This window comes from Spermophilus citellus (genome assembly GCF_964194105.1).
Source record: "Spermophilus citellus genome assembly, chromosome: 4".
NCBI classification, from domain to species: domain Eukaryota; kingdom Metazoa; phylum Chordata; class Mammalia; order Rodentia; family Sciuridae; genus Spermophilus; species Spermophilus citellus.
In genome coordinates this window covers 64,160,577-64,172,939 of record NC_138185.1, presented here as the reverse complement: position 1 = coordinate 64,172,939, position 12,363 = coordinate 64,160,577, and the positions used below count along the sequence as shown (strand labels likewise).

The 12,363-nt window shown below is 40.8% G+C and overlaps 1 long non-coding RNA gene across 2 annotated transcripts in view; it reads right to left on the bottom strand.

Moving 5' to 3' along the window:
* Positions 1–2,466: 2,466 nt before the first annotated feature.
* LOC308646984 overlaps positions 2,467–12,363 on the bottom strand; it is a 46,973-nt gene continuing 37,076 nt past the window's right edge. Inside the window, exons 3-4 of one of the 2 annotated variants that reach the window (XR_014021553.1) lie at positions 5,474–5,667; positions 2,467–3,496 (exon numbers count right to left, since the gene is read on the bottom strand). This is a non-coding gene — a long non-coding RNA (uncharacterized lncRNA). The remainder of the gene's footprint in view (positions 3,497–5,473; positions 5,668–12,363) is intronic. The other variant, XR_014021554.1, reaches the window with a different exon arrangement.

Genomic DNA, 12,363 nt, shown 5'->3' with positions numbered 1-12,363 from the left:
TCTGAATGATTTCTAAGCATTTGGCCTACTCTTTTTTTTCCAACCTCTGATGTCACTGCATCATATCTACTTTTGCTGTCTCATTGTTTCAACATAGAAAAAAAGAAATTCCTTCTTTCTCCAAGAATAGGCAATATGGTAGCTGATTAGAATTTGAGCCTCGGAAGGGCATCCCATAATCCCATCACAAAGTAGTGTCAGCAATTGCTGAGCACCTGGTATGGTTGGATAACCATCACAGCTCAGATGAGGACTCAAAGACATCCTCAAAGGCTGTCCCATCCCTAACTTTTTAAACACCATGTACCCACCAACTCACCTCATGACAATTGACCCATAATACTAGCTGCACAAAATGCTGCCTGTTTCTTGAACCACCGAATATTTAACAGCCCAGTGGAGGAGAATGAGCCTGCAATAGAGATAGAGAAGAGGCCCACATCAGAACCAAACCCAGAATTTACTGGAAGTTCTGTCTGGACATCTGTTTCAACATTGCTCCAAGTTCATGTAGAGACTTCAGTTTTTGCTGTGTCTTGTCCCATTCAAGTGAAAGTTCTACAAACAGCCTCAAGAAAAACATCCAGTGCTGCTAGGAGGTAAAGGAAGAGGAGGACTGCACAGAAAGAGGGAAAGATGATTCCAGACAACAGGTGGCACTCAGGTGACCTCAGTGATAACTGTTTTTGGTGAAGAGATGTGGGTGGGAGCCAGCAGGGAGCATTCAGAAAAATGAAGAGTTATCACTCTGCAATGCAGATGAATTCCTGCTCTGCACACTCCAGCAACCAAGGCTGTGACTATGACAGGAATATCCCTCAATTTAAGTACCTCCTTGCAGCAGTATTCCAAGAGAAGCTTTTAATTTACCATTCTGTAAACTGCTAATTTAAATATTGATTTATACATAAAATACAATAATGAAAAGCCACGTCTACTAGTAGGGTTTCATGAGAACTGCTTCTCATTCTGTCTGAGATACTGATGGGGTCCATCAGGAGTACTCAGAGAGCATCTTTGTGCTGGGCTGGGCTGGTTTTACAATTTCCTTTGTAGTCTAATGGCTTCATCCCCTCTGCTCTGTTTCCATGACCTACGCCAGCCCAAGATCCTTGATGATCCATGACAATCTATGTTAGACCAGCCACTTGCCCACATCAGAGCCAAACCAGCTTTTTACTGAGAGTTCTATCTGGACACCTGTTTCTGCATTGCCCCAAGTTCATGCAGAGACTTTAGTAATGACAATATTCTGCTTTGTCTTGTCCCATGCAAGTGAAACTAGAAGTGAAAATTCTACAAACATCCTTCAGAAAAAGATATGAAGGAGACCTACAGATATGATCTCCAGCTGGAGTGTCTGGGTACAGATTGCCCCCTGGAAGCTTCTCCTTCCATTACTTCAAGACCTTTGAGACTCTGGTTGGTGGGAGCTGGCTTTCTCAAGTGAGTTTTTCTGCTACGATCTTCCTTGGCCTAGGACACTACAAAAGGGACAATAATGAACATTGATTATACAAGAAAGCATCACACTGTAGTGATTCAGTCCCTTTGTCTAGAAACAAAAATGGTCCTGGAGAGTAAGGGGATGTAGGAAAGGAAAAGGTTTTGTAAGGTTTGATGCAGTTCATGCATACATCTTTGCTGAAGGCAGATTTAAGAAGAGGGTGGTATATATTCAGTGGTTAATTCAATGGTTAATTAATTATGCAGGCTGTGTAAGATCAGGGAGACCAGGGCAATAAGATTGGCAGGTATTTCTTAAACTCAATTCAGTTATTTAAAAAAACAACTTTAAGAAAATAACCAAAAAACATCAAGAAGAAAGGTCAAAGGAAAAAAAATGGAATAGAAGGGTAAAGAAAGGGGAGGAAAGTAAAAGATTATTTTATGGGTTAAATAGCACTCCCCCCCCCCTTTTAAAAAAATGTAAGTACTAACTCCCAGTACCTTATTTAAAAAATGGGATTTTTAAAACAGTAATCAAAATGAGGGTCACCAGGGTGACCTTAATCCACCTGACTGGGGTGCTGGTTTTCAAAAGCAAAAATATGAACACAGAGAAAGGGAGAAAATGTCTCTATAGCTACAGAGATGCAGCTACAAGCCAAGGAACACCAAGAACTGTTGGCAAACACCAGAAACTAGAGAGACAAGAAAGGATCCTCCCCTAGAACCATCAGAGAGGGCATAACCCTGCCAATACCTTGACCTCAGCCTTCTGGCCTCCAGAACTGTGAGATAGTAACGTTCTGTTATTTTAAACCACCTTGTTCAGGGCACTTTCTTACAGTAGCCCTCAGAAGCTAATATGGTATAACTGTAGGTGTATACCTCTATGGCAGGTCTTATCTCAATTTCTGAAAAATTAAAATCTGAAAGAAATCTCCATTTTATGAATCAATAACCACAGCATACAGTTATTTTAAAAGTACACATGGTAGTTCAATTGTGAGAAAAGAACAGGAAGGGAAAAGAATCCAGAAGTAAAGTTAGAAACAAAATACACAGGGTTCTTTACAATTTACTAAAAAGGATGTAAATTTTGTTTGGGGCTTCTTAATGACCAGGTTAAATAAAGAAATCCAAACAGTTACATAATATAATATCCACAAAGTGAGAGAAAAAATTAGTTTTCAGGAGATATAAAGTTATTTCTGAATCTGAAGTCTAACATTAAGTAAGGAATTTCTCTGATCACTAACTTTTATCTTTAACAATGTCAATCATCCCACCATATCTATATCTATGTATATATATGGATAGATAGATAGATTGATTGATTGATTGATTGATTAAAGGGTCATAAAACACCCTTCATTTTCAGCCAATGTCCACACAGGACAGCAAGAGTCATGATTTCCAAAGATGTCATTGATTTGTAACTCTCTAATAATAAGACTAGAATGTTTTATGCTCTGATTCACAAAGGCTAGTCCATAGACCACTTGCATCAGGATTGCTGCCAATTGCCTGTAAAAAGTTACAGATGCCCAAACTTCCATCCCTACAGAGTCTGATTGGACAATCCTGGTTCCTGGTCAAGTTAAAGAACCACTCACTAGACCTGGATTCTTGGGTAAAGCCTCCTGATATATAAGTATTACTCCTCTCAGTCCAGATTTTGATAACTCTTGGATGGAATAAAAGTCAAGGCAAGACTCCCAGTCAAGTATTGGGGCCAACATGGAGAACCATTAAACTCATTGCCGTGGTCTGACTGTGTCCCCCAGAGTTCATTGTGTTAGAAACTTGCTCACAGTGCAGTAGTGTTAGGAGGCAGAGTCTTTGGGAGGTGTTCAGTTCACGAGGACATTGCCCCCAGAAATGAATTAGTTCTGTTATTAAAAGGATGTGCAGGAGTGTTTGCTCTCTTCTGTTCTGCCCATGAGGACAGAGTATTCATACTCTCTTGCCCTTTTTCATTCCACTATGTGAAGATGCAGCAAGGAAGGCCCCTGCCAGATGATAGCACCTTGATCTTGGGCTTCTCAGCCTACAAAACAATGAGAAATAAATAAATATAAATAAGTACCATACATATTATGAACTATCTCAGATATTCTGTTAAGCAGAAAAAAACAAGACACGTATAACCCCAAAAAGATTGTGCTCTAAAGCTAAAATGATTATCACTCACCCCTCCATGTGCCCACTGAACTGGAATCCCAACCTCTCCATTCGTTGGCCACATGGCTCTTAGATGGGTCAAAGGACCTCTCTACATAAATGTGGCTGACAAGGCCAGTCTCAATTTGTTATAAAATTTAAGTAAGTATGCACATAAAAAAATTCTTAGAAAATTCTTTACTATGAATATAGAGGCATCCAGTAAAAGAAGATTTTCATTGTTTATTACTTTTTTTAGAAAATAGTCTCTTTTCTGACACTATGCCCCACAGTATCATCCTGCCTACCTGACAATTGCCAAACAGCAAGATAAACCATTGAGATGCTGACCACAGTTCAAAACTGACCACCAAGGTGTAATATTAGGAAAGAAATCCTGAAAATGGGTCCTCTCTGGCTACCCCCAGCCCCTTGGATAGGGTGTCCTCCCCACAGCCCAATTGGGAAATGGAGGGAGAGGTGTTTAGGATGCCCCGTGTAACTGAGCAGAGTCTATTACAGAAATGAGGAGAGCTATGGGGGGAAAAAGATTCAAACCCCATAAAAATAAACCTGACTTTACATGCAGCACTTTAATGCAATGAAGACTCAGGAGGCCTCCTGGAGAATGGTGTTATTTTTATTTAGTGAGGCCTTTTAAGTTCTTTATTGGCTAATCCTCCTATTGGCTGGAGAGCTCCTTCTTGTAGAAACATAAAGCTGGGTGCAATCTTGAGTAGGTTATTTTGAGGCCTTATTCTCTGTCTCCAAGCACTTGTTTATCTAAACCAGAGTGCTTAAGGTACCCGAGGTGTATAAACAGGTAGCTGATTTCTATGACTTCCAAAACTGTGAGCTCATGGCAGGGGGTGAGCAGGGGGAAAGGTAGCAGAGGAAAGGAGGGTACCAATAGCTTGAAGGTGGGGTGGTAGAGGGACTGTATAATTAGCAGTAAACTCATTAAGGGACCCTGAGGAGGCAATGCAGCTGCTACCAGCATCAGTTTGTCAGCTTAATCTCTCCCACATCTACTTGATGGTCTATGATGCAGCCATTTAACAAATGTCTATGAACTGTTCATAAGAAGATAGGAAATGTTCATTTCACACTACCCCATTCATTCAGTATAGAAATAATTGCTAAACTTGACTGAGCACAAACTCTGCTCCGTGTGTGTGTGTGTGTGTGTGTGTGTGTGTGTGTGAGAGAGAGAGAGAGAGAGAGAATATAAAATCTCATTCAATCAATACTCCAATGGGTAGATTTTATTATTATGGTCTATAAGAAAGAAAACTGAGACTCAGAGGACTTCAGTTACTTGTCCAAAGTCACCCAGCTACTGCATGGCAGAACCAGGTTACAAACCCCACTCTATCTGACCCCAAGCCCCAAAATCTCATTCTTTCCATCATGCTGAGCAGCCAGCTGTGGCCAATGCTAAAGATCTGAAGGAAATAGACCAGAGCAGTTCTGTCTTCCTCCTGGGAGCCTAGAATGTTTTAGCTGTTTTGCATTTGCCCATAAGGACCATAAATTTCTCTCATAGTGATGTACATAAACCTTCTTTTTGCAAATCCCCTTCCCAAGTGACACTCTAGCAAACAGGAGGCCTCGATTGAGCCTAGCTGTGGAGATGAGATCTGGGGCACCCTTCGTCTGTGGTCTACAGCAGGTTGCTCTGTTCAAGATGAGACTTGAGTTGTTGCTCCTAGCTCCAGCCACACTAGCACCAATGGGAAGGGCAGATGCTAGCAAAACCTGGAACTTCTGCTGTCCTGCTCCTTCTTAAGAGACAGTTTCTTAGGACTGCTGTAACAAAGTACCACAACCTGGGTACTAGAACAACAGAAATCTATTCCCTTACCATTCTGGAGGCCAGAAGTCCAAAGGCAAGCTGTTCGCAGGGCCATGATCCCTCCAGAGACGAGGGCAGAATCCATTCCCTGCCTCTCCCAGTTTCTGTTCCCAGACATTCTTTGGCTTGTGACTGAGTCATGCCAATCTCTGGCTCTGTCTTCGCATGGCCTTCCTGTCTTATTTTTGTCTCCTCTTCTTTCTCTAGGACATTCATCATTGGATTATAAGTGCCAATCTACATAACCCAGGATAAACTCATTTCAAAGTCCCTAACCTAATTACATCTGCAAAGACCTTTTCTCCAAATAAAGTCACATTCACAGGTTCCAGGAACTAAGTGGGCATATCTTGAGCATGGTGAGAGGTGAGGGGACACCATTTAGCCACTCTAAAAAGCACCCCTCTTGCTAGCCCAGGGATCACAACAAGAATATAATGTGAAATTGAATGATGAATTCATGTCTTGTGATGTCAGTAGTCACAAGTCTCAATATCAAGTGTTCATCACCCACACCAACTTGAGAAAACTCTGCAGCCACATGGAAAAGCATAGAATCATATACTCCTCTCTCTCCATCTCCTCCCTAAACAAGCAACATCTCTTGCACAGCAGGCAATGATTGATTATAAGACAAAACACTGTGCCTTTAAGTTACTGAGGTCTAAAATCTTGAAATCTCTCTTTAATCATATGGTAACCATTAAGAGCTTTGTCTAGGAAGGATGACAGGAGTAATCACCCGAAAACAGATTTCTAGGTAATTTATACTCAGTCAATCCAAACCTAATTCCTGGGTGACCTATACTGTGCCTAAGGAGCCTGAAATAATCATGTATTTACCCTTTACCCTGAAATTAGATGGTACTTGCTATGCAATTACCCAGCCACTAAGTGACAATTACCGTGTAATTAAATGGTCAGTGGTTACCTTATTATTAAATAGCATTGACATGATATTCCTTCCACAGAACTTTGTACTGCCACCACAGAATTAAACTCCCTACCAAGAAATTATAGCCATTCCTGGGAAGATCTGCTCTTTGCTTGGATGGCTTTCAAGTTGGCAGAAACTCCTAGTACTGTGAGCTTCAGAGGGAGCCAAGAAATGCCCAGCGCTGGGCACCAACATGACATGCCTCCTGGGCATGGGCCTCTTGCCAGACCAAACACCTCTACAGCCCCACTCTGGTCCATGGCTGGGATTTTCAGGCAAACTCCTTTATCCTTCTCTGAGAACATGGTGCAGAGGAATGGTAGATGCCTCATTCCTTCTCTCTTGGATTTGGTACCCACACAGGGGCACAAGATGCTGGGAGAACTTGAAGCCTTGAATACAAAGAAAATTCTGTTTCAGCCTCTAAGAAATAGTCACTAAATCATCAATATGAGAATAAACTGCTTCATAAGTTCCATAAGGACAGGACTTTTCCCTATCTTGTTTATTGCCTTATCACTAATACCATCCCTAGCACAGCATAGATGCTCAATGAAAAGTAATTGAGTGGATTGATGACTGATTACTTGATAGATAAATTGGCATGCATCTACTATATTCCAAGTGCATCTACTATATTCCTCAAACTTTCGAAGGATATTATGGGATTCCATAGAGTATCAGAAAGAATGAGCCACTTGTCCAAGGTCAAAAGACCACTGACCAGTATCAGGTACAAGATAAAACACAGATTTCAGACTCTGAAAGCTGGGCTATTCTTATAACACTACAAACTCGTGGCCATATATATCCTCAAACCACCCTGGAAGCTGAGTATATAATCCCAGTAACTTGGAAGAAGGACTGCAAGTTTGAGGTCAACCTGGACAAGTTAGACCCAATCTCAAAATAAAAAATAAAAAAGGGCTTGAAAAGTAGCTCAGCAGTGGAGCATCCCTGGTTTTAATCACAAACAAAATCAAAAACCTACCTGGGAATTTAAGGACTTTGGAAAACTAATGGCTTCCCCAGGGTGAATCTCTTTGGGGTCCAATACTTATTTATGTTAAGAAATCATAATAGCATATGTAAACTAGATAAAGAAAATAAAGCCCAGAGTCATTAGTAGACCACTCCAAAGTCAAACAGCTGGTAAGTTGCTTAGAGTTCAACTTGTCTACCTGATTTTCTGAAGAGAAATGGACTGCATACTTCAGATCTTTACTGTTAAAATGTTTTGTCTTTGGTACAGCAGTTGCTTCCAGATGTTGTTGCTAAAATGTCCATCTCCCTAGTTCTCTAATACCCTAGATCATATTGCCTTGCCTTAAGTGACAGATTCATTAAAAAAGAAAGAAAGAAAACGGACAGGAATGGATAGAGTTTGAAGTTGTATACAGGAAAATAGCTCTCACCATGAAAGTCAACTCTGATCAACTGATAGTAGCTGCCTGAAACACCACCCAAAGAAAGGGTTTTAAGGAAATAGTTGTCATTTGAGTCCAACATTGAGAAATGTAGTTACATGAGAAAGAAGAATTAGCTTTGGCAAATTATATCATTGGTGACCTTAATAAAAACTATCCAAGGGGGTGATGGGACAAAACCTGATTGAAAAGAAGATAAGATACTGGGAGATACGGTAGTGGGGACGGCATGTATAGACCAAAGACTTGACATGGGAATCACATGATGCCTTCTGAGATTGCATCAGAACTCAGCAGTATCATGATTGATTAGTGATGTTTGCTATGGACACTGCTTAGGAAGTGGCAGCATGTGGACCAGGTAGCATATCTGTGGTATATATCAATGGATTACAAAATATAGGAGCAGGCTTGGAAATTATCAGAGATTGGGGGAAGCCAATAAGTGAGGCCAGGAGACCAATTAGTAAAAAAAGCAGCCACAGATATTCTTTTTCTCATATGTAGGTGCTCAAAGGAGAAATACAAAATGTGGTCTCAATAAAATGAAAACTACAAGAGAGAAACCCTTGCTTCTAGTCTCAGCTTTGCAGTTAACTTGAAGGTGTTATGAGTCTATCACTTCCCCTCTCTGGGTCTCAGTTTTCTCATTTGAAAAATGAAGGTATTTGAGTGCCAAATCCCCAAACCACCTTCATATCCAGGATTCTGTAAGCCTATAGTGGTTGGTGCTGAGCTAAATAGAGAGAAGGGAAGGTGATAGGCAGTAGAGAAGTGGGTAAAAGCTGACCACACAATTTTCCTCTATTGGAGGAAAATGAAGTACAGAGGTGGAAATCAATAGTTGCATTTTGTTCATGATAAGGTTAGTTATCAATTCAATATCCAAGTAGAAAGCTCAAGAAGACAATTGAATATTTAAGTATAGCACTCAAAGGAAAAGATTGTATAGAAAAAAATAAACTTGAGAGTCATCAATAAACAAAAGGGATTGGGCAAGGGATTCTTCTAGAAAGAGAATATAACTAGAGAAGAGGGGCAAAGGATGTTCCAACATTTAGAATTTAGGTAGAAAGTGAGGTCAACGAAGATGGAAAAGGAATGTTTAAGGAGCTAGGGAGAAAAATCATGTGACTTATCCCAGAAACATGCAAAGAAAGGGTTTTAAGGAAATAGTTGTCATTTGAGTCCAACGTTGAGAAATGGAGTTACATGAGGAAGAAGAATCAGCTTTGGCAAATTATATCATTGGTGACCTTAATAAAAACTATCCCAGGAGGTGATGGGACAAAACCTGATTGAAAAGAAGATAAGATACTGGGAGGTACAGTAATGGGGACATCATGTATAGACCAAAGACTTGGCATGGGAATCACATGACCTACAGCTCATTGTCGACTTTTGAGAAAATGTATGTGAAGGCTGAATCATAATACTTGATACGGTAAGTGTTCAAAACTTCAAATTTCTGTCCCTTTAATTCACCTGCATTTAATCAGTCATCCATCTTCCCAAAGATGCCTTCCTGACAATTTGTCAGGGCTCCCTGTCAGACCTAGCATTAAAGATATTTCATCTTGACCTTGACCCCAGTGGGGGCACTGATCGACCCATAAGGCTTCCCTGCTCATCCTTTTATCTCCCGGTCCTGTCAGGTGGACCTCTCATCAGGCAGGCTTCTGCAAAGGCCAGAGTGATGCCTCACTCAAGGAGAGAAAATTGATCATGTGCAAATGACTTCTAAAGAAACCCACCAGAGGCCTATAAATAATGCAGTGAGGGCTGTCATCCTCAGCCACAAATTCTACTGACCCTCTTGCAGGGACTTAATAGTCAATATTCTAGTGCTACAAACAAGTGTAGTTAATGATCAGTTATTCAACTTTCCTTCCTGCAGTGGAGACATCAGACTATCCGTGATAACGCGTGATGCTCACGTTGGTCAATTCCACCTATCTATTTTTTTCCCAACATATATTTCTAAGTACTCATCTGCACAGCACTATGCTGCATGCTGTAAGATAGTCAATGGTATGTGTGATATGTATGCAAAATTCATAAATATTCTTAGAGCATCTACTGCATGCCAGTGTACTGGGCTCTGAGGTTCAGCAGTGAACAAGAGAAACCTAATTCCCAGACCCGATGGAATTTGCATCTCTGGACCCTGAGCTCAGCACTCTTGTAAATCAAGCCAGAAAAAAAGAGCAATTAATGTGAAGAATGAAATCCCCATAGATCAAATAGTTAAATACCTGTAGAAAGGTTCAAGTGTCAAGGGCATTGGGACCCAATCAAGGTGTGAACTTAGATCTAGAAGTCTTCCTGGGAAAAAAGGTGTCACTAGACCAGATTCAGAGTGGATAGAAGATTTGGGCCAAAGAGAACAAGGGGAAAGGACTTTCTAAGAGGGTAAGTTCAAAGTATGAAGGTAGAGATGAGCAAGGATTCCAAAACACATGGAGGAGGAAAGGCCAGAAGGATAGACTGAAGAATGATCAAGGAGGAGCTTTGAAGCCAGGTAGGGAGTCTGAGTTTCAGGGGTGCACAGGAAGGGCCTCTGAGCAAGGAAAGGACATGATCAAAGCAGTACATGAGGAATTTCTCAAGTTCACCCATTCAAGAGAAATACCTACAGACCCTTGTTTGGTTTTTTTTTTCTTTTTAAAGTTTTTATATAATATTCTGTTTGGAAACAATCACAACCTCAGAGAGAATCTATAGCTACAGGTTTTTTTTTTCTGACCTATTTCAGAATAGCTTGTTGGAATCCCCATCCCATACCTCCAGATTCTCTTGTGTTGAATCTCCTATATTAAAGCATTCTCCCACACATCCAATATTTTAGTCCTCAAAATCAGAAACTAATGTTAATCATTACCACCATTTCAGACCCTATTCAAATTCCATCAGGGGTTCTAATAATATCCTTCAGAGTAAAACGATCCAGTTCAGCCTTGCACATTGCATGTAGGCACCATGTCTGTATCGTCCTTCACTATTCTGGAACAGGCCTCAGTCTTTACAGAATCTCATTTGTATTTCTCAACAACCTTGCTATGTAGACACCATCATTATTTCATCATGCAGCAGAAAAAACTAAGGCTCCAAGAGTTGAAGTAATGAGCCCAGTTGAAGACAAAGCTCCAGAGTAAGTTTGATTTCCAAACCAGCTTCTAATATGAAGGGGTGAGCAGTTAGGACTCATTCCAGTGACAGAAGTGTGAGAGTGACAAGAAACCAGCCCAAGGTCATGGCAATAGAAATAGAGAAAGGAAAGTGAATATGAGGGACCACACACCAAAAAAGAGTCAGTGTGTGATTGGGGTGTTTTTTGTTGTTTGGTTTTTTGTTTTGTTTTGTTTTGTTTCGTTGGTTTTGATTGACTCACTGATAGCAAAAAGTGAAAAGAGAACTGAAGTTTTAAGCTTGGATGATGGTCAAAGACTAAATGAATGCGAATGACAGGAAGTAAACCCTTGTCCTGGCTGATGTGAGGCTTAGGTGTACCTTTGGGCCACTTTTCCACAGGAAATGGATCACTGGGAAGATCTTTGTCCTGGAGAAAAATGAAACCCTATGTTGAAAGCTGACAGGTTATTTTATTTGCTTTCTGCAGGTGAATCTTTCTGAAAATGTCCTCTGATGGCTAATTTCTTTTAAAAATGCAATTACCTTTTGAAGGAGTAATTCATTAAATCGGCATAAAATTATTTTGAATTAGTTTACATCATCAGTTACCTATGTGATGGGGAGAACTCAAAAAATCTTGAAAAGCCCCAGGCACCAGGGAAATTATGGAGGGTGGATTCTGAAACCTGAAGGAAGGAGTCACACCAGGAAGAAAGTGGCACCAGAACAGAACACCCCACTTCCCAGGGTAGCCATGACAGAAAAGCAAGCATCACTAACAGCACTGTATTAGGTGCCTGGAAATGTGCATCAAACTTTGCCTCAAATGCCTTATCTACCAATCATCATGAGATCAGAGGTATTATCACATTTCAGAATGGAGAATATATGCCTCACAGTAGTTAACAGCTTGTCCAAGTTTCTCTTCGAGATATGGCCATGATGGACCTATGATTCAAACAAGACTCTTCAATCCCAAAGTCCAGGCTGTTTACCATGCTACTTGCCTCCAGGATCCCTGGACACTCAACACAGTTCAGAAAATTTGGCTTCTGGCTACACTGGACCACAAGAAGCCAGAAGAGTTCAACTGTAGCTTGTGATTTGACTTAGAAATGTGTCTAGCTGGTTTGAGGCAAAGCATTGGCAGAGCATGGACAGACAGGCTGCTAACCTCTGGCTGCCTCTCTTCTTGCCTTCCATGAGCTTGTGGATTGGCCTGGATCAAATGGCAGGAACTTCCCATTCCCTGGTTCTTCCCACATATATGTTGAATGGGTAAGATAGTTCCCCACATCACATAAAGGATAGAAGAAATGAAGACATATACTTGGAGGTAGTGGAATGTAGGGAAAATCATATCAGCCATAGGGGTTACTTTATCCTGAGGCCTACTGAGCCTA